Source organism: Amblyomma mixtum, chromosome 5 (genome assembly GCF_055824585.1).
Source record: "Amblyomma mixtum isolate Tamu chromosome 5, ASM5582458v1, whole genome shotgun sequence".
NCBI lineage: Eukaryota > Metazoa > Arthropoda > Arachnida > Ixodida > Ixodidae > Amblyomma > Amblyomma mixtum.
This window is the reverse complement of record NC_143016.1, coordinates 1148252-1170582: the sequence shown is the minus strand read 5'-3', so window position 1 is coordinate 1170582 and position 22331 is coordinate 1148252. Positions and strand designations below refer to the sequence as shown.

The 22331-nt window shown below is 46.9% G+C and overlaps 2 protein-coding genes across 3 annotated transcripts in view; one reads left to right on the top strand and one right to left on the bottom strand.

Moving 5' to 3' along the window:
* The window catches only part of nolo (ADAMTS-like no long nerve cord), a 294779-nt gene that overhangs the window by 222463 nt on the left and 49985 nt on the right, over window positions 1–22331 (bottom strand). The gene's annotated exons all lie outside the window — the stretch shown is intronic.
* LOC149341092 (uncharacterized) overlaps window positions 15353–22331 on the top strand; it is a 43854-nt gene continuing 36875 nt past the window's right edge. Inside the window, exon 1 of one of the 2 annotated variants that reach the window (XM_089542955.1) lies at window positions 15353–15593. The gene's annotated coding sequence lies outside the window, so the exon portion shown is untranslated. The remainder of the gene's footprint in view (window positions 15594–22331) is intronic. The other variant, XM_089542956.1, reaches the window with a different exon arrangement.

Here is a 22331-nt window from a genome sequence, read left to right as displayed (position 1 = left end):
ATTGTTGTTTTTCTTTCTGCTGTGAATTACAGTGGCCTGAAAGACCTCATTAATAATGTCAGTCTGTTTTGTCTCGTGGATAACGTGTCACTTTAATCTGACCTACAGGCGAACGCGTAAACATGTTTCTGAAATTGAAAATATGCTCGGAAGCATAGCACTCAGGCCGGCGACATGCGTTCGCGCCTTTGCTCCGCCGCGAAAATTTTATCCATGGGTGAATGCGTCGCAGTGCTTTCCGCTGCAATGCATCCACTTTTCTCTAAATTAAGCGAATAGGCTTGTGTGTGTTTTTGTCAGAGCGCCTAAAGCTTGAACACAGGGTAATTTGTTCATTAAAGCGCAAACTTTTTTCACATATTTGTCATTTGCTGAGGCAGGACTGGTTTGGTTTTTTACCCTCGTAGGGATACGTACAGGGGTCGCTCCTGTCGGGTTAAGGAAAGCCTTTCCATCCCGATTGGCCGGTAATGTCGTTGGTTTCTGAGTTGTAGTTAATAAAGGAAAGGAAAAAAAATGCAAATTTTGAAGTGGTGTCGTGTTGCAGTGAAATAGAAGAGTTAATCAGGTCTTTCACTTCTCCTCATAACGTGAACATAAAGGCAGCTAGCAGTAGTCGATAATTGCACTTCTCCGTGGCAATGAAGACAATTGTCCTTTATTTTGTTCTTCTCCACGGCAAATTTGATGATTACGCACTGACTGACAGCAGCTGGCAAAGGATAGGGTTAATTGGAGAGACATGGGAGAGCCCCTTTACCCTGCAGTGGGCGTAGTCAGGCTAGGCTGATGTTGATGGTTAATTAACAGCGTTGTTCAGGAAAGGGAAGATCACGTTCAGTCACCAATCAGGAACGAGCGAATATTTTTTTGTGTGTGGTTTTGAACGCAGTGGAATAAACTACCGAAGAAAGCTAGACAGAACAGAGCTCCAAAATGATCATATGCGCATTCCATATTGGGTCAGAGAATGGTTATGCGATCAAGCCTCACTATGACGAGTCCAGTTAATTACCAAATAATGTGTACAACGAAAAAAGCCAAACCCCTTCTAAGCTCCCACAGCAGCCCATGTATCCAATATACCGTTTTCTCGAAGTAAAATTTTAGTACAGTGGAATATCAAGCTTAATAGATATGCTTATTAATGCTTAATAGATATGCTTATGATAATATGTTTAATAGACTGCCCATTTCACCCTGAATACGTCGATTTGTAAAGGGGCTCAGCACTTCCGTAACTCTTCCATACGGGAAACTGAAATTACCACGCATAACCTGCTCTGTCGAGCAGCAGGCAATATACAAGATAACTTATGCCGCCCCAAGCGGTGTCTGCATGGAGCAGTTTTTTAGGCAATTTGCCAGCGTGGTACGACGCTTCAGCTCCCTTCGTCACCAAAAATTGGGTGAGCGACTCTCTGAACGGCGCCACGTTGCGCCATGCTGCGCCTCAGCACACTCCAGTTCATCACGTTGTACCCCCTCTCCAACAAACTCGCTGCACACGGCCCACTACGAGCGCACTCTGTTTCACTGGTTCAAGGAGTTTAGCTTCCGTTTTAAAATCGTTTGGCAGTGCGCTTGGCGTTCTTGACAGTATCAACGTTCCGTTGGTTTCACAAGGCCAAGAGGAGGAAAACATAGGCACAAAACACTTTTCGTGAACCGGAAGGAGGTCATCATCAAAGCCTTCGGTCAGGCGTACGCATTCTCCACAAGACAATCCTGTCTAGGTGTAAGCTGTTCGGTCCCTCCTGTTCGCGAGCTGCGCGACGAAGCCAAAATCTCGTGACGAAATGTGCCTCTTTTAGAGGGCCCTCTATACAAAGGCCTCCGTCGGCTTCAGCACCTAGAAAATGGAGTTAAATATTCTGGATAGGTCTCCCTGTCCTCTAGAACACTATCCCTTCAAGACCCGTTTTCTTGGTGCTGCCGCACGCCCGGACCACGGTAGAGATGCGCGCGTGTTGGCACAGCCCACATATTGCGGTTGGTTACGTATATTAAGCCGTGATGTGGGCGCTTGTTGATGCATCCCACAGCGCAAATTGGCGACACACTATGTTGTCGTCACTGTACACTGTGGCAGGTAAGCCCGTTGGCATGTGACAGTTGCAGCCTGGATCGCGTACCGCTATAACGAAGCAACGGCTACAACCATGCAATCGCGGGGCCCCTTTGGCTTCGGTACAACAAGGTTGAACTGTATAGGCTCATGGTATATTATATCTCGATAGACGAACATGGTAGCTGTAGGTTATAGACTAGAGAGAGCAGGATGGCGTTGCTAATAAATGTTCTGGACCTGTGCCAATTGTAGTGAATATCTCTTGCCTACACATGTCTCGCGGCTTGAGCGCTTTGTCTATCGCTGATTTAAACTCTCAAAACTGCTATCTTTATGCTTCTCCTTCTATTAATTAATTTGCGGGCCCGCTTCTGCTTTTGTTTAGTCCTGTATGACATAGCTGTACAGTTACCAAGGCTCGTAAAAACGACCGGCGCCCATTCTTAGTTTTCCCTGGGCTCCTTTCACGTGCTTGGGAATTTGTCAGTGCGAAGTCGCAAAAGCCACCATTCATCCTAAGCCTGCTTTACAGCCTCGTGCCGGTCTAATCTTGTGTTCCGGACACTTTGTACCCACTGAAGTCCCAGTCTTTACGCTCTGTTCACATGAGACAGATAAGAACTCGCCAGCAGTGATGACTCAAACGGCACGAGGAGGAAATGGGTGCGGGTGAACCGTTCCGTTGCAGAGACCATCCCGCCGAAGGCGTTCGCCTGCTTACTGTGATAGTCTTTAGTTATCGCTGTTGGCTAGTGTACTAACCACATTGGTCGCTGTGAAAAATTCTCATATCTCAAAAACAAATAAGGCACTGCCTTTCGGGAGCGTATCAGCTGGTCAGGAGTAGACATCTTGAGATTATGAACTCACAAGGTAATCAGTGCATTGCCTGGCTCACAAATACCCATAAGATCTAACACTAGATTTGTAATACTCCCTTATTACAAATCTACTCCACCTTGGGGGATTCCCCTAAACATTTGACCAACACTATAGAAGAAATATTCACGTCCAAGACACATTTGACGTTGTTGTTGGATGTAATAGAGATTCAGATTCGCGGAACGGCTAGCCCTAATCTTCGTGTGGTTCTTCAAGATTAGGTCACAAGAACGGGATCAAGATCGCGAATGTAACTACCATTCATATTTTATAGCCCTGGGCCACCTTCTGCGCCAAAGCTTTATACGGGCTCTTTTTTTTTTCAGTTTTCTTGTGATTTGACTTATTCTACCGTGTTATGCAGCTTCACTTGGTTATCGTACTATCGGCAGCAAAAATTTGCGGGGGTCGAGTTCTCGGAAGAACATTTATTGCATGCTCCTGGCAGAGGAAGGAGCATGCAAGTACACCCCCCGTCAAAAGTATCAACCCAAAAGGTTTGCTTGCGAGGCCTTCAGCTTGCCTGATTGTGCATACTCAGCGACCGTAATCTCTCGAACGATAAATGGCTTCGAGTCCTCAATCTTCCCAAGGTTTGCATTGCTAGATGTTTCAGGAAACCCCGCTAGACAGTTAGAAACGAACCCCTTGTGCTTTATGCTTTTTACAGGGCTACACTACGTTAAGTTGGGCGAGTTGGTAGATATTCATGATGTAAACAGCGCGAACTACAAGGGACAAGAAAAGAAGGGACACAGGACGAGCGCTGACTCGCAACTAAAAGGTTTATTCACTGAAACCTTCTTATATGAAGAAACAATCAAAGGGAAGAAACAACACAAAAAAAAAATTAAAAACCATGAAACGCTCATTCGTCAGGTGCTCCTGAGAAAATTCATCTCCCTATCTCAAAGGAAAACAGATGGTTTGCTGACGCAATTCAGTTGATCCCCTGCGATGTGAAAAGCCTCGACAACTTCTCGTGTCGTCTGATCACTGTGGGTGTATAGTACACGTGTTTGATTGAATAATGCAGTGCATTTTTCTTTTTATTTTTCATGACTTTACATTCTAGACAATGTTTGACCAAATGTGAAAGGTCATCACCAATGTTTAAGTTGTTCCTGTGCTCTTGGGCGATTGTTAAGGCAACGCCCGGTCTGACCAATGTAACGCGCTCCACAGGAAAGGGGTACACTGTATACAACACCTGTTTTACAGGCCACAAACTTATCCCTGTGCGCAACGCCACATCCTTCTTTTTTCTTCTTGGCCTCTTTCTTTCTTTCAATGGCAAGGCATATCTGTTTGAGCTTGACGGGGGCTGAAAGAAACACGCCAACTTTGTACCTACTTGCTACGTTCTTTAGTCCGTGGGAGACGCGGTGTACATATGGCAAAACGGCAAATTTCTTCTTTTCAGGCTGGACGTCTGTCGTAAGCGGAGTGGCCTGACGCTTTAATGACTGAATTAACCGAGAACACGCCCCTGCTATCATCTGGTCTTGATATCCAGCAAACTTAACCCTAGACTGAGTTACTGTGACTTCGGTTTTTTTCTTTTCTCTTGATTATGTTTTTATTTTTCTGATTTTTATTTTGTGGCCGGCGCTCAGTGTTTTCTTTGACTGTTACGGTGACAATGACTTTGCAGTGACTTGGGTTTTCTTTTTTTATTATTATTATTTATTTCGCGGACTGCACGCTGTGCTTTGGCTATCTGCCTGCGTCTAACTTATTATGACGAGACTTTTCTTTTCTTTTCTTATGAGTTTTTTTTTAATGCTCTGTTTTTCGCTTAATTTTTTTTTCTTCTTTGGAACATTTAGTTATTTTTCCTTTATTTTGAATTGGCGTTAAGCCTGGCAAAGCATTGCTGGTCCAGGCATCCTCTCTCTTTCTTTTATGTTTTTTTTTACCTCTTTTTTGAGAGGACCAATAAAAGGGTCTGGAAGCTATCTTGAATGGTGTGATGACAGGATTTGGTCAAAGCACTTCGCAAGCAGGAACTGATTATGCTATTTTTTTACCAATTTGGAATGACCGGAGTGAGAATTAAGAAGTGTCTTTGACGACCTCGGGTTATACTTAAAGCAAACATGGTTCTGCTCGAAATGCAGCCGCAGGTCTAAAAACTGCAGTTCGTCGTTAACTGGTGCCTCAAAAGTGAACTGTAACCCCGACCCACACTCCCTGAACACTTTTACAATGTCAACCATTCGAGCCGGAAAACGGCCACGTTCTACAAAAATAAGATAGTCATCGACATATCTGACGGTCTTGAGATGTAGGCCAGACAGGTTCTTTTCCAGATCCCTGTCAACGTACAAAAGAAAAATGTCACTTAAGACCGCGGCGACGCTGGACCCGATGCACACTCCTGATTTCTGCGCAAATAGCTTGCCTTGCCACCCTATGAAGGTGGCAAGTCAAGCGCCTAAGCGCCTTAACAAGTGCCTACAAGAGCACAGGAACAACTTAAACATTGGTGATGACCTTTCACATTTGGTCAAACTTTGTCTAGAATGTAAAGTCATGAAAAAGAAAAAGAAAAAATACACTGCATTATTCAATCAAACACGTGTACTATACACCCACAGTGATCAGACGACACGAGTTGTCGAGGCTTTTCACATCGCAGGGGATCAACTGAATTGCGTCAGCAAACCATCTGTTTTCCTTTGCGATAGGGAGATGAATTTTCTCGGGAGCACCTGACGAATGTGCGTTTCATGGTTTTTAATTTTTTGTGTTGTTTCTTCCCTTTGATTGTTTCTTCATATAAGAAGGTTTCAGTGAATAAACCTTTTAGTTGCGAGTCAGCGCTCGTCCTGTGTCCCTTCTTTTCTTGTCCCTTGTAGTTCGCGCTGTTTACATCATGAACAGGGCTACACGTTTCTTAATACCTTCATACATTTCAGGCGATTGGCTTCGATTGCTGAGCCGGAATAAATTTCCGCTGGGACCCACGGGACCCACGTCCCCTAAACTTTTGCTGCCGACAGTACTGGCTTCGTCGCAACCAAACGTTCGCTTGCACAATGTTTCTACCTTTTAGTGCTGTGTACAGGGGTGACCGTAACATAGCCAGTATGCAGTAAACGCTCCAAGCACTGCCTGCCCTCTCGCGTCGCGTACACGTGTGTTACATTTTACGCCGCCGTTCTGGAGGTCGTGTTCCTTTTGCTTCGCTTCCACCGTAGCTTAACCGGCTCAGGGCAGTTCAGTGCTGGGTTTGTCCGCTTGTCAGAGCAGGATCGGCAGTGCCGACCAGGCTTTGCGATATAAGCTTTCTCAAAAATATACTGCGAAAGGAGGTTTGCTTCTAACTGTGTGGTGGGGCTATTGTTACACCCATGGAAGTCCTAAGCTTTGAAGCGCTGAGGACTTTAGATGTTCTCATTCTCACGAGGTTTGGTAATACAAAAAGAAGCCTTACTGCATGGCTCAAGAGTAAACTCGGTGGGTTGTATATTTCCTTATAAAGCCTGTTGGTGGCTCGAACATATCTTGAAACCACAAGCTTGGAGAGTTGCGCCTTCACGGGTCTACGCGCCTCCGGGCCGCGTCACGTGAAAAAAAGATTACGTCATGCGGGTGTCTTAAAGTTCTGTTCTGGCACAGCGACCGGTAGAGTTGAGTACTTCGTGAGGCTAGCAAGGCGAGCTGAGAGGACAATCGTCTGCGCCATTCACGTGACGATGTGCGCCAACGCTCTCCAAACACGGGGTCGAGTCCGATCCGCGTTGCGCAGCTCTTCGCTCAATGGCGATAGTTCGTACGCGCGTCACGTTCGGCCGCGTCACCCAGGCGTCGCCAGAGCGCGACCGAGGCCGCACAGTGCAGGGTAGACGAGGCCGTCGGTGCGAGTGCGCGCGCGACTCCCCCGGTGTTATATACCGGGAAGCCATGTGCGACGCGGAGCCTGAACACCGTGCGCGGACGGCGACCATTTCCGCCTGCGCGCGGGCAGCCGCGACGGTAAACAACCAGGGTCCCCTCCCCGGTCGCGATGGAGCGGCGCGTGAGCCTTTCATACAACACCTGCGGAAATCGAGCCGGCGGCTATGCGATCTATGTTTGGGCCTTCGACGCACGGGCCTGCGTCGGTCGCGGTGTGTGGCGACGGCAGAATGCGCTACTACGCCCCGTCTGGTGGAGCCGCATTATGGCCTTGCTTGCACCACAAAAGTGCAACAAGGCGCACGCTGTAAAATTTTTGCCAAGCGAACGCACTTTTGGGGTCTCGTTTGAGGTCCTGGTACTGTGGTGCTAATAACACGCAATAATGCTATGCTCGACGAGGGTGGAAATTTGGGCGAGTTGGTATCGATGATCCATGAAAAAAGGAGCGCGAAACCAGGACGACGGAAGTGTGTATTCTGTCTCCGTCCGTAGACTTCGTTTCGCGCTCCTTTTGTCAATAATATCCTCGGTAGATTAGAGCAAAAGTTCAGGATGTCAGCGTTAATCTAAATACATACCTCAAGCCTGGGTGGTCCCGTGAATGCACACACAAAGACTAGCAGCCGTAGTTCCAATACTTTTTCCCTTATGAGTTTGATCCATGTTATCTGCTGTGAGCGTCTGGGCCTACATAAACACGCAACGTTTTATGGCATATATATATATATATATATATATATATATATATATATATATATATATATATATATATATATATATGCGAGAGAATGCGTATTCGAATACAAATTACAAGATATCTCATCGAAAAGCGCGAGATAGTTGGGACCTGCCTGGCTGCTGGGAGCAGAAATCAAGCATAGACATATCAACCAACTTGGGAGGTTGCTCAGAAAGCCCCTTTCGTTTAACACTTGTCGAATTGCTTACTACATGTGAGCATATATACTCTCTGAAATGCAGTGGTACTTACTCTGCAGGAGTGATGCATTTTTTAAGTATTCCGTAAAATACAAATTTGCATTATAATGTACACGGAGTCTGACGAAGATACAGCGCAATGTTACGGTATTATCCTACGAGGTTCTTTGAGGAAGTTTTGCCTAATGAGTTGTGACCTCTTTGTTAAGTGAAGAAATCGAAAGAAGTTGCATACGATTGGTAATATAATCGCCTTTCTTGGGAGCCCATATCTCCTTTCGATATAGCCCACGCCACTGGTACACCAGCCTGTGTGTGCTGTCCAAAAAGAGTGGGAAGACACCAGTATAGGGCTCCGTTGGTGTCAACAGCCACCCCTATTCTCTGAGAACAGCAGGCAGAATCTGATGCCCGCCGGGAAAGAGCACACCCCAAACTTCTGCTTGAACGCTTTCCATTATTTTGATGTCGACTGTGCAGTGTCCGAACCAAGACTAATTTTGGCGCTCGCGTGGAGTGAGTAAGAGTTATAGAAAATTAGGAAATTCTGGTTGCAGCCGTTTTGAAGGATGTAGGTCAGAAATGCTGCCGATGGAGGCGGGGTGGTGGTCGCATTCCGACGCTGTCGTCGGTAGCGCGCCCTCATCGACGACGTTATCTGCGCCTGACAAGTATTTAAAAAGCGAACATGCCAGCTAAACTCTCACTACACACACGTGAGCAGTGGCATTGCGACCGCCTCAAAACCCATCCTACTGATTACAGTTCATTCATTAACGGCATATCTTTGGATTTTCAGAAACCATTCGACACTATTTCTCATCGACTTAATCGTCTTAAGATGGCATTCTCTTGCTACTTGACGTACCTAATCCCTCTCCGGGTCCATGAGAATGATTCGGCACGCCAAGAAGCAAGAGCATGTCACCTTAAGATGATAAAGTCGATGAGAAATAGTGGCACCTACATGACGCCTACTACACAGATGCAACCTTCGCCGACTCCAACGCTACGATTTCGTCTCTAGACCCCCGCCGCCAGGAAGTTCGTTATCGCGCCAGCGTTCCTGATCCGACCCCAGCTGAAAAACAAGCGATCGCAGGATCGATCTTTCACTATACCCTAATCAAAGTAACATCCTCACAGTGCGCACGTACAGACAGAACGTCCTCCGTGACTTCGCCACCAACATGCTCCAGGGACACATCCACGCCCAGCTAAACACTGCCCTCATCAGCACCCAGACCTGTACATCCTTCAGAAGTGGATCCCCGGCCACCAGGGGACGACACATACCCTCGCTCAAGACCGGTCTCGAAGCAACCCTTCCTCCTGGCCGGGTGATTACAACCCAAGGATGAACGGGCTATGCACCGAAAACATCAAAGATAAATTCTGAAAAAATTGAAAAAATCTTACTAGCCGCGAACATACTTTCATGAGGCCAATCCTCCACCATGTGACGTGTACAACCACCACATACTCAAGCGCACTGTTCAATCCCGCCGTTGGGTATGCGGCGCCTACCGTGACCACAAACACATATTGAACTTTCCCAAGTGCCACGCAGTCCCCGCACTACCTCCAGCGCAGATACCTACCCACAAAGATACCTACACGTGGGGGAGCTGAGCCGCTCCTCCTGCCGCACTCTACCCAGTATTGTGGCCATTGCCGAGAAATAGTTGTTTTCTCTCTGTCATCAACTTAAGCTAAGCAACCTTGACGTTAACATATGTTTATGTAGACTGAGTGAATACTTTCGTGTCGTACGCAATACGTAATTTCTGACAACTGCTGTTCATCAACCTGTCCTCTTACGTCTGTAGTGCCTCAAGATTCGGTTTCAGGTCCGTTACTTTTCCTTATTTACATTAGTAACCTCGGTCACCACATCACATCAACAATCAGGCTATTTGCAGACGACTGCGGGATTTGCGCCTAAATTACTAATCGCATTGACAGTTCTTCCCTTCAAAATAACCTTAATACAACGTGTCGTCGAGGTGCAGTGAACGCCTATTGAACAAGTCCAAAGCGTTAACAAGGGCAAACCATGCGAATTCACTAAAACCGTAATTCTGCTTTACCTTCTTGCGGACTTCTGGCCTGCACGATAGGTTGTGACTTCACCGAACGCTGACTTTTTAGAGTGTCTTCAGTTTTCTGTTAATCCCCTTTCTCTTTCATTTCATTATCCCCTCATCCCTTTCCCCCAGTGTAGGGTAGCAAACCGATTATTCTTTCGGTTAACCTCCCTGCCTTTCCTCTTCTACCTCCTCCTCCTCCCTTGGTGTCCGTAAATTAAAGGCTTGTCATGGAGAACGTTCATCAACTGCGCGAGTGTTACCGCTAACCGCATGCTTGGATTTTCACGTTGAAAATACCACATGGGCCTTTGTCATGGCATCGGGATGGTCACACGTGCTTATGTGGCACGTTGTGATGACGGAGTTGTAGCCGCTAACAGGACAGGCTCACTTGAGACAGTTTCGAATGGCAGGGTCACAGAACCTATGTCGTTAAGTAGAGCCAGTTAGAAGCTTAGAATAAATTTTCGGGCATCACCAGAAGAGTTTATTGGCAGCTAAATGGAACAATTCCACAACCTGATAAAAATATTACACTGCGAGGGGGCGAAACCTTCTGAGCATCCTTCGCAACATTATGGCGGTATATTGTACTAGCCTAGTTGTGCTGCCGGCGTAAGGACAGGACGTTGTATTATGTGTAACCGTTGCACAGTGCTAATAAGCGTATCGCTGAACTAAAAACTAAAATGAAACAAACGGACAGAGAACTCAGAAACTTGTCTTGGCCTGTTCTAATCAAGCCTGCATTCGTTCGTTTACCGCCACAATTTCTTCTCAATTACCCTCGTTCCTCCATCAATTAAAATCTCTTCTTATATTCCTCACGTCACCGAATAATGTGAGTACGTGCATATTTGATGCGAGCTTGACATACTGAGCTGATCCTTTCCCTTTTTTCGAATTCTTAACTCCCCACATTTACATATGTAGCGCCTCCTGCAAGTTTTAGTAAAATCTAGTTTTACCAGATTTCTCCGTAGCACTTTCTATTCACCACCAATGTGTCGTTTATTCCACAGGAGGTGTCGACGTTAATAAACACCACGACGTCTACGACAGCCTAATGAAAAAGCTGCGCTCAAATTCCTGCCAGGAATGAAGCTGTATACTGTGCAAAATAATGCTGACGCTGAATGCGAGAAACATCTGAATTCACTGCCGATTCTGAGCGGTGGCTTAGCTTGGTTAAGCCCGGTAATTGCGAAAGCAATATCCGTACCTACGCCATGGTACAGTTGGTAGTGTGGCTGGTGGTGGTGCTTGTGGTTAGACTTGTGGTGATGCATCGGTTATACAATCCAATCCAATCCCATCCAATCTATTCCAATCCAATTCAATCCACTCCAATCCAATCCAATGTAATCTAATATAATCAAGTCCAATCTAATCTAATTTAATCCAATCTAATGCAATCAAGGTCAAATTAAGGTTAATGGTGGTCACCGCCGCGGCACGGCAAAGGCGTGAAAGTGCAAGTAGTATTGCTTTCGCGATAAAAGTTTCTTCCCGACTCATTCGCGCATTTACACGGGCGTTTCGAATGCCTTCCAACCGCATGTCGTCCGACTATAGACTGCCGAACTTGCGCTGCTACGCGAAGTTTTTCAACGGCATTCGGTTTAGATGACATTCGAGTTTACGGAGCTCTGCAGAGACGATCGAGATTTTAGATTCCTTTCCAAACGCGAACACAGCCCGCACCGAACAATGGCAGTCGCCGTCACCTTCGCTTCGCTCCGCTCACAGCCGCGCCGCGCAACTCCTTCGGCTGTGCTGCTGTTGATTTGGATATCCACTGCTCGCTTTTTTCTGCTGGTTGTGCAAATAGCTCGGGTACTCGCTAAGTGAGTGCTTAAAGATGATTGTACACCACTGAATGTTTGCAGAGTAAGTGAAATTTCCCCAGGAGTGCGCCTATGAGGACGACTGCACTCATACTGTTGTTTACGTCGCTGCATACAAACAGATAGTGCTCGTTTGCATGACCTAGAACGCAATCTGCACTTTATATCTATCAAATAATCTCTTCTCTTTTGTGTTGTTTGCAGCCGTGCTGGTTTACACAGTGCGACAATCTTGTGGGAAAAGCCGATGCGATGCCTGGGAAATACTTGAAAACCGGTTTGTTCACATCACGTAGGGCCGGCTCTTCTCGCTAATTGTTCCTGATCTCTCCGTCGTGACGAATAGTTGCCGTTACATCACTTTATCTGGAAGTATGTTTGGTGACTATTCGCATTAAGTGAAACGGCCCAGTTTGTTCCCCACAAGCGACGGCGACGACTGCTGCTGGCCGCCCAAAATCATTGCTCGGCAGTCTGGGTCACACCGGCGCTTTCCGTTCATTCTATGCGCGCCTTGCGATGTAAGAAATAATCGATTTCAGGTCACTGTTGTCAAAACTACACTGGATGGCCATTTGCGCTCGCTAAAACTTGCGAATTCGCCCTCCACAACCACTGAAATTCCCAGCGAACCCTGTGGTCTCGTTAGGCCTATAGTCGTCGATTAAAAACATTAAAATTTAAGAATTTCGTAAGCATTTATCGCTGGTGAGTGTTGAATTCTGCATATGGGTAATTTAGCCGTTCTTTTTGCTTATTTACTATAGGGATACGGTTCGAGATAAGCGCGGGTATGTTCACACCGTCCCCTCTTAAGCGTGAAGTTTTTGCGCAGCCGTCTATCATTCGGATTTGTCGGTGTCGTTGGCCTGAAACACATGTCAGTCTACAATGATATGTTGTTGATCGTGATGGTGTCGTTGTCGGACTAGTGTGACCGCAAGCGCGGTGACCTCCGACGTCGTCGCTGTACACTGAAAACGAGCTGAAGCTTTCGAATGCGTTTGGAAAGTGTCGAGTAGCACCGCGGGAGTTCGTCGATTCCGAATGCAAGTCCCGAATACCATTTGACTTGGATGCCATTCGAACGTACCCGTGTAGCACGGATGTTGCTTCTTGGGCACCAACGTATACACTCTTCCACGAATAACGCAGGCCTTTTCCCATCTCATTGTAGAAGTCGCTGAGAAGTGCGATTGGTTTTCCGGGCGTTCCAAAGCTGACGGTATAGGGGCATGGACTCACCCCATAATAATTTAAACAGCTCAATAACACCGCTGCTAGCCACATCAAGCAACATAGCGATCGCTCTTGTCACGAGAGCATTGGCCTCGGTAGTTTCGACAAACACTGTGCATTCACGTACTTATCAATGCCTCGTAACTGAAAAAAGAAACGAAAATACAGCATGGCCACTAACAATAAAATAAAGTCGAAGACAGATCTGTCTGTGATCAGAACAAATCTACAGCTCTGGGTGCGAAGGTGGCCCTCCTTCAGATCATCATTCCACGCTCGAGCTTCTGACAGAGTCTAAATGCATGGTCGTGCATTGCACCCACACTACCATGCACAGTGTGCGCAGCAAGTGTTTTGTAAATGCAGTAACAAAGGTAAGACTTCGTCCGAACGAAGTCTTCGCGATGACAAATGTATTTTGTTAAACGCGGAAGTACGTTAAAAGTGGGGGCCTTTTAACAGCTACAGTAATGCTAAAGACGTCACAGCAACGTCGTGTAAATATTCTGAACAGACCCCGAGGTAAACGACACTTCCATTTATTCAGGTAAGAACAAAAAAAAAACGCACATCTCCCAGTCGCTAGTTGGGCGTTTCTCGATTTTATGCTTTTTTCCTTCCTTTTTGGCCACGATAATGTACAACTGAATAACCTTTCTATGTCTCTCGATTCTTGGCCGATGAGTCGGCATGTGCCGTTTGTTGTTAGGGCAACAAGAGTAGTGCCTGTTTCAGTGCTCTGCTGTCCCTCATAGAGCATGCGCTACACTGTACTGTGCTGTGAAAGGGACGTAGAACGTTTGGCAGTACTTAAAGCAAATAAGTTCGAGTTCCTCCGCATCAGCCCATATCAGTGCACAATCGCGTACTAGGCATGCAAAAAGAGAAACGCGGAATGTCCTGACCCCATTTCCGTACCAACCATCTAATGAATCAACTGAAAGCTACGCTGCTTCTAGCTTACCTTTAGTTCCTTTTCGAGACCCGCGCTCTCTCGCTTCCACTTCTTTCCAGTAGTCAGTTTGGCCCGATTAATGAAGGTAACGCAAATGTGTACGAGGCGACGAAATCAAAACGAGATGAATCTGTTCATTAATTTCTCTTTGTTTAGCACGGTGCATGACCGCACTATTTCTTTTGTACTGTTTTCCCTCCTGGGTGAAAATATAAAAATAAAAAATGAGGCAAAGAGCCACTGTCTTCCCTCCTGTATTCGGATTCTAAGGGTATACGCTGGTTCGTTTTCCCGTGCTCAGCGAAGCCCGCAAACCCGTTATCTTCGTGTAATCTGCACAAAATACCCGAACTTCGGTTGATATCATGGCGAAGCGATTCTATTCACAGTAGCCAGCGATGAGATCATCGTTATGCGCGCAGTTCATCTTCGGAGACTCAGGCCGCTCACAAAAAGAGGCCGCCGCGGTGGCTCAGTGGCTATATGGTGCTCGGCTGCTGACCCAAAAGACGCGGGTTCGATCCCGGCCGCGGCGGCTATAATTTCTTTGGAGGAGAAATTATAGAGGCCCGTGTGCTGTGCGATGTCAGTGCACGTTAAAGAACCCCAGGTGGTCGAAATTTCCGGAGCCCTTCACTACGGCGTCTCTCATAGCCTTAGTCGCTTTGGGACGTTAAACCCCATAAACCAAACCAAACCAAAAAGAGCTTTTGTGTCAGAGGCAGAAATTTCACATTCTGACTTAGCAATGGCGATAAACTCGCATAACTGTCGCTTTAGATATCGCATCTGTGAAGTAAGATACGCGGCAGCACCTCAGAAAATCAGAACGTTAAAGCTCCCTCCAAGGGTCACGAATAAATTACTTACGCTGATTTTTTTGAAGCACTCGAGTGATTCAGAGCTAACTTGCTAGTAATCCACACTAGAGCGGTTAATCTATAGACTCCCGGTTGACACGCGCGCTTTCACAAAAAGCGCTGACAGGTGCTTTTATTTGTAAAATGGATAGACACCCACGCGAGGAATAGTTCAAGTCTGACGTCACGTCACGGAGCATGACAGCAAAAAGCTGCAGCTGACTTGTCCTGTCATGCGTCCCGCTTATTTACATAGTATTTACGTCCCCTTTTCGGCATTCCCTTCATCGTGATTTTAGTCGTAAAACCGTACAGAGTGGGCCAGACACAGCTGAAGCTATGTAAGAAAAGCGAGGGAAAGCCGAAGGACTGTGAAGGGGAAAAAAAAAATGCAGAGGGAACAACAGTCAGCCGGTGCGACGTCACTCACTCAGGAAGTAGCGACGTAGCGTCGCGGCGTCATCAGACCACGTGTTTCGGAGCGGCTTGCTTCAGCTGCTGCAGGGGCTGCGGCTTCCGGGAGAGAGTAAGTGGGGGAGGAGAGCGGCAGCAAACGCTGCGCCGCCGTCGCCGCAGCCGCAGTTTCGCGCCGACCTTGAAAGTGCGCGAAAAACCAAACGGAGCGCGGGCGCGCGTCGAGTGTCGAGAGTCTGTCTGCCTCGGCGGGAGCGGCGTTCATCCGTCTGAGCTGTGCCCCGTGCTTGGACAGTGGTCGCCACCCTACAGCCCCGTCGCAGCAGCAGCGGACTTCTTCGGACACAGCGACCGAACGTTCTCGCTCCACACCCACTACCCTCCTCATCTGTGAGTACCATGAACTGCACTTCACGCTTTTGCAGCAATGTGCTGCAGGTTCTATGGTCGGCTTCAAACGTGGCCAGAGCGCTTGAGTGGCGCTCTACCATGCAAACAGAACGACATTTTGCGGCAAGGTTCCAGAGGCAGGCCTCATGCCAAAGTATAGAGCCAGCTAAGCCTTCCAAGCCAGGTGGGCGCGTTATTTAACTGTAAACAACAAGCTATTACCAAGCTTCGCTTCTAATTGTCTTCTGTGCCCTGTTTGAGCGCCCTACACAGTTGTAACGCTGAATGTGTGGCGTCCGCGTCAAGACTGTCCGCTCTCGAGTCAAATAAAACGGACAAGTTATGTAGGATGCCATGTACAAGGAGCTTCCTGCTTTTGCAAGTTCAATTAGCCGAGCCTCTGAAGTGAAAACGTACAGCTTGTCACGTGGGTGGAGCCAGTTAGGAGCTTAGACCCTACTGTCAGGGGAGGCAGAACAGTTGAAATCGTCAGCGCGCAATATTGCAGCTGTACTCCCGATGGACTCCATCAAAGCGGTAACCAAGTCGCTTTGAGAAGCGCACAGTTTTCCTTTGTTAGCAGCAAACTCAGCGGCGACCGCTGTGCGTTGCCAAAAATTCGCAGGCTAATCGACGCAACAGCTATGGAAGCCTGGTGCAAAACTTTCCAACAAGGCGATCGCGATTCTTGAACTTGTTTTTAGGCCTGGATGTCCATGTGTACTTTTGCTGTTTCACTGCTTTACGTTCGTATCGGATGTTGGTTGTTCTATTCGTTATCAGATAATCCCAAGAAGGCGCGTGTTTCCAGACCCTCCCAGACACGCGCTCGAACCACTCTCATTTCTTGACAAAGCACGTGCTACCCAAAGTTCACTTTTTACGACCAGATAGCTTTGCTGGTGGGCTCAGAAAGGGTTGGCTCTGTCTTCTTTCTTTTTTATGCGTAAGCACATCAGTACTCTTCCGGTCCGAAAACAGAACCTATCCCGCCGTGTTGTCAATTGGCTGACTTGACGCGACCAAAAAAGAAAGTCATCCACCGCAAACACCGTAGACCTTATCCTAAACAGGTCGAAGGGCGCCGGTGTATTGGAAACTAGTAGAACAGGAAAGATTTGTTGATTGAGTTCCCCAGTAGTCCGAAAAAATCCGGTTCCTCCAAGAGTCATGATAATCTGTAGGCACAGTGGAAGCTTACTCGGAAAATTTTATCCCCGCGTACCTTGCCGTTAAGCTTTAAAAAAAAAAGTGCCAATAAGACCGGTTGCGGAAGAGGGGGAAAGGCAGTAAGAACCTGACACAAAAGGCGCCGTAAAGTAATTTAGTGCAATGAAAATCGCTTTGATAAGGCGAAGCGCCTTGCCCGTGCTTATCGCCGCGTCACTGACACAACCTCGCATGCTTTGCAACGAAGGCCTGTACATCTTCACTGCAGCAGCTCTCGCCTGGGTATCGCATGTGTCCATGTTTTTTTTTTTTTTTTTTAAGAAACTATAAGTAAAAAGCGTCGCGTGCAGTCTTAAGCTCGAGGTCGGCTATGGCGCTACCTCAGCTCTATGAGCACTCTACGGACATTGCCAGAGTTGCTGTTCGGTTTATCTCTAATTAGCTCAATTTCCAGCACTAGTAGGTCATGTTTTTCAGGTCCCGCGACCAACACCATGGCAGAGGCAGCGTCGAACGCTGGATAACGCGGGACGGTGCCCTCGCCTTCGTGGCGTCCTGCAATCTTATAGGGTGTTGTAAAAGCGCAGCCGTGTCGTCTCCTCGTTGGGGTTGTCATGCCATGCAGCTACCCGAGGCGAAGGAAGCAAACGGCGCTGATAGGCAGCCGTGTGGTTTGAAAGAGGCGCTCGCCCGTAGTCGATGAATAGACATTCGTTAAAATGTGCTCTGTCTACATCCGTTTGGCGATACTATACGCGGGAGACCAGAACACCTGCTAAGATTTCGAGCAACGCATACCGGATGCAACAGATGCGAAACCCAGCGACGGTGTCATCGGTTCACCGCGAGCAGACGATAGGAGCACAGATGGTTTCGCATCTTTGTTAGTTGACTCGTTCGCTTACAGACTCGTAAAGAACACTGGCGCCTCTAGAATCTATCCCCGAGTTGAGAGGACAAATGCCGCTGCTCTTCCTAGACTGGCGATCAAAACTTGCGCAAGCGAAGTTATATGTATGTACAGCGGAAGCGCTTCCACCTTATCTAGCACCGGCAATTCACGAGGCATGCGGTGCTCTTCCAGTATATTATTTTCGTAGCTTCTCTTTTTCTTTTATCTAGGTTTTCATCCCGCGATTATCATAAAGCGCTTTCACCGCTGTTCTTGTTGTTCATGCATTGCAGCCTGATACTAGGCCTGAGAAGTGTTTATATCCCTTTAGCAAATTTTTCCCCGCGAGCGAATGAATCAGTGTTGCTTTTGCTCTCATGCATGGCTAGCCGTGACGCCGACATTGCTCTCTTCGCCAGCTACTGCATCCTCTTTCTCGTTACATTTTTTCTTTCGCGTTTTTGGTGCTCTGCGTTTGAGGCTGCGAATCGGTCGTTGCCTCGCCGTCGTTGCTAACTAGCAACTGCGCTGCAGAACAGCGCCTTCACGAGCACTTCTTTTCAGACGAGCAGGGGAGCCGGGTTAGGCAACACTCCGCGCTAGCTATAGGTATCGCAGCTCAGCCCGTAGATTTCGCCGTGCGTCGCGTCACTCGGCGGGTGCAATGTCATTGCCACGAGAGCAGGAGAACGGAGCCGCAGCCTGTCAAACAACCTCTGAAACGCAGCGGCTGTCGGTTCCGGCTCTGGACACCGCGGTTTCTTTCTTTTACTGAGCGCGCTGTAAATACGCCTGTCGAATTCTATTCTTCCTTCTTTTATTTTTTACCCCCGGTTCATATTTCACTCCCGGCGTCCTCAGTCGTGTCCTACCTACCTGCTGGCGTCGTTGACACTTTGTACATTACTGGCGACCAGGGACATCGAAACAGGTGTTACAGGCAAGGAAATACTCTTTGCCTTGTTGGTCGTGCCGTGTTTAAGTTTGTGTCCCCGCTTGTCACTGACTGTGCGCTTTTTTTTCCTGTTTTGTGCACTTTTGTTCGTCGAAGAGCAGCGAACCATGTCGCCTCCGTCTGTGTTTAAACGTTTTCGTGTCCTGTTTGCTCGCCCTTCTTCCAGAAGGAAATGTGTCGCCTCAGTTTCCTTTCGTGATGCAATCGCTGCAAGTTTGCTGGTTTCCTTGACGCAATGTTTAGGTGTTATTTTTGTTGTTTTTGATCGCCTAGGATACTTAACTCGTCCAACGCGTTCCATACTGCCTCCAGCACTCAAATACCAATCGGCAGCTGCTCTGTTACGAACGCGAGATGATTCCATTTATATACACTCATAAGTGCTATCTCTTCATTCGCAAACACCGGCACACTTTCCCGGGCAAAAAAATCACGCACGCACTTACACACCCCCAGCGGTGGCACATTGGATAAGGCGTTCTGTTATAAAGCACGACACCGTGGGGTCGAATCTCAGTCGTCACGGTCATAGCTCGACGAAAGCGAAGTACAGAACGACCGGGCGCAGCGCGATGTGAGTGCAGGTTGAAAAACCAGGGGAGTCTGAAGTAAAACGTAGCCCCCCCAATGCTGCGTCTCTCGTAGCCCATGGTCATATATGCGACGTTAAGCACTACATACCCTTAATTAGTATACAGCGAACCCAAATATGCATTTACGGCAAGTGTGCGAAATAAAAAAAAATGCTGAAGGAAGGGCTGTACGTTCTCGTCTGCAGCCAACGTATTTCGGTGTCACAAATCCATTGTCAGGAATGCTCCCTATTTAAATACTGATATCTTGCAGTCTGTCTCATTTCAAACCATTTGAAACGTGCGCGATTTTTTTGTTATACCGACAGGGTGCCATTTAATGTACAGGGTGCCATTTAAGTACTGTATATAGAACACCTTTGACACCGATAAGTATAAGCGAAAGAGTTGTGTTAAATCTTTTACTTAACTTAGACACAAAAAAAAGCACCTGCCCCTGACAAGATACCTAACATATTCCTCAAACGATATGCCGAATGGATCGCTAAGTACTTATACTTACTATTTAACAAATCATTATCGACTTGCACTCTACCGAAAGAATGGAAAATCGCCAAGAACGACAAGAACGAACCCTCTAACTTCAGACCCATATCGTTAACCTGCACAATATGTAAACTTCTTGAGCACATCATTACTAAGCATATAACCATATTCTTTGAACAAGAACGCATCCTATCCCCCTTCCAGCATGATTTTAGAAGTGGTTTATCGTCAGTAACTCAGCTCCTGGAACTAGTACATGATCTGTCTTTGAGCACTGACAACCAAAAACAGGTAGATATGATTTCTTTCGACTTTTTCAAAAGCATTCGACCACGTTTCACACAAAAAAAATTAATCAAAAAATTGGAATGCACACTTGGTAACAGCCCCATTGTTAACTGGATTGAGGACTACCTCTTTGGTCGCTCCCAATACGTTGATTAACCACCAGCCTTCCTCATTAGAACGCGTAACATCAGGAGTACCTCAGGGTTGCGTCTTAGCTCCAGTTTTATTCTTAATCTTTATCAACGATCTGCCCTCATATGTCATTGTTAATATTAAACTCTTTGCTGATGACTGTATAATTTACCGCGAAATTAACACACCAGATGACCACATGGCCCTAAACCTCGCTGCAGAAGCCGTATCTAGGTGGTGTAAAGACTGGCAGATGGCCCTTAACATTAATAAGTCCGCTCTTCTCACAATAACCAGAAAAAAATATCAGTCGTCCTACACTTACGTTGTCAACAACGCCCCCCCTCACTCGAGTTAACAGCTATAAATACCTCGGTATAATAATATCCCATGATCTCAGATGGGATACACAGATCACCTATGTCACATCAGCCGCCGTTAAGACTCCTGTTCCTCAAAAAGCATCTTCAACAAGCTCCTCCTCCAACAAAACTGATTGCATACAACGCTTTCGTACGTTCGGTACTCGAATATGCGAACGTTGCATGGTTTCCGCATACTAAATATCTCATAGGAAAATTAGAAGCTATCCAAAGAAAGGCAGTAAGATTTGTTTAACAAATACAGGCCTACTGACTCACCCACCGAATTACTCAAGACAGCCGGCATTCGCACTCTGGAAAATAGAGCTAAACTTGCACGACTAAAATTACTTTACCAGTTACTCCATAATCAGCTTAACCTTGATAAAACTAGATACCTGATGGCCCCAGAGACAAGACCTACACGTCACAGACATTCAGAAACATTAAAAGAGCACACATTTCGTACTGACTGCCTGAAATACTCTTTTTCCACTTACAATAAGAGAATGGAACACCCTTGACCACTCCATTACCCGCAGCACATCACTAGATATCTTCACTCAGTCGGTAGAAAATTATCTTCACTCGTAAACACACTTGAATTCTGAGCCTTTGTTAGCAACTTCCTTTTTATTGTCTTGCTATTTTTCTTACCAGTGCTTGTTCGTTTCTAATCTCACATATATCCCATGTATTGATTGTTATCTTGTCTTCAACTAACTGTACAATCCGACGATCCTATTGCTGTACCCATGACTTTTATGTATTGAACCTTAATTAAGTGCGACACTGTAGTCGTTTTATATTGCCCTTCAATCCTTCTTCTTGTTCACTCTGTGACCATTGTTCATTGACGTTGTTGTAGTTTATACTTTGATGTGCCTTATTCCAGCGCCCTTCCTGTTAAAATCGCCAGTGGATTGACAGTATCTCTAAATAAATAAATAAATACATAAATAAATAAATAAATAAATAAATGTAATTCGTATGGCAGGCAGTGCATGCCTAGTTTTTAATAGCGTATCAATCTCAGTCATGCTGCCGTAATTCAAGTTACTAGAAATAAGTATCTGCATAACTTTTATTTCAATTCATGTCGATTTCCTTTGATTCCCTAGCAGCAATGAGCGCCATCAATCACGACAACCCGTTTCTCGAGCCGGTCAAATTACCTGGCAGCTTGGAAAGAAACGAGCAAATGGTTATACAAACCTCGCCGGCTGTGCTTATCGTTATATTAGCTGGCTCATTCCGGCGTCGTGTGGTTATCTCTGCCACCGGCGCGCACTTTCCCGACCCCGACTTCCTCGGAAAGACCGCTGGCGTTGCGCACTTTACGACTCTCTGCGAGCCGGCGACATGTTGAGAAAAAACCACCGACCTGTACAGCTCACTCCACCTTCAGCGCCGCGAGTACGAGCGCGGTGCGTGACAGCACGCATTCCGCAGCCGTAACCGGTGACGTTTCAGCAGCAGCGCCTTATGCCTTTCCTGTCCACGTGAAAACCCCACGCGCCTCTCTGTAGACACAATACTCGGCTCGTCGCGAGGAGACGCCGTAAAGATTACGCGCACGAGTTCTTTGCCGATGTCTTGCTGCGGCGCAGATGGGAAGGCGCGAAATGCCCTGCGTGGCTTCTCGATCACCGCATGCACTGAGAGGGCAAAGCTTGCCAGCTCATACGTCAGTTAGCCAAAGGTCGTGGTTTGCTTTATACATGTCCTGTGTCTCTTTTTGGCTTCGTTTTAATCTCGGGCTTTGCTGCTCTCTGTTCAGACGGGAATAGCCCGGCTTATTTACTACTGAATGCAAAGCCGCAAAGACGTCTCAGGGCTCCCCCATCGCTCCTTATGTGA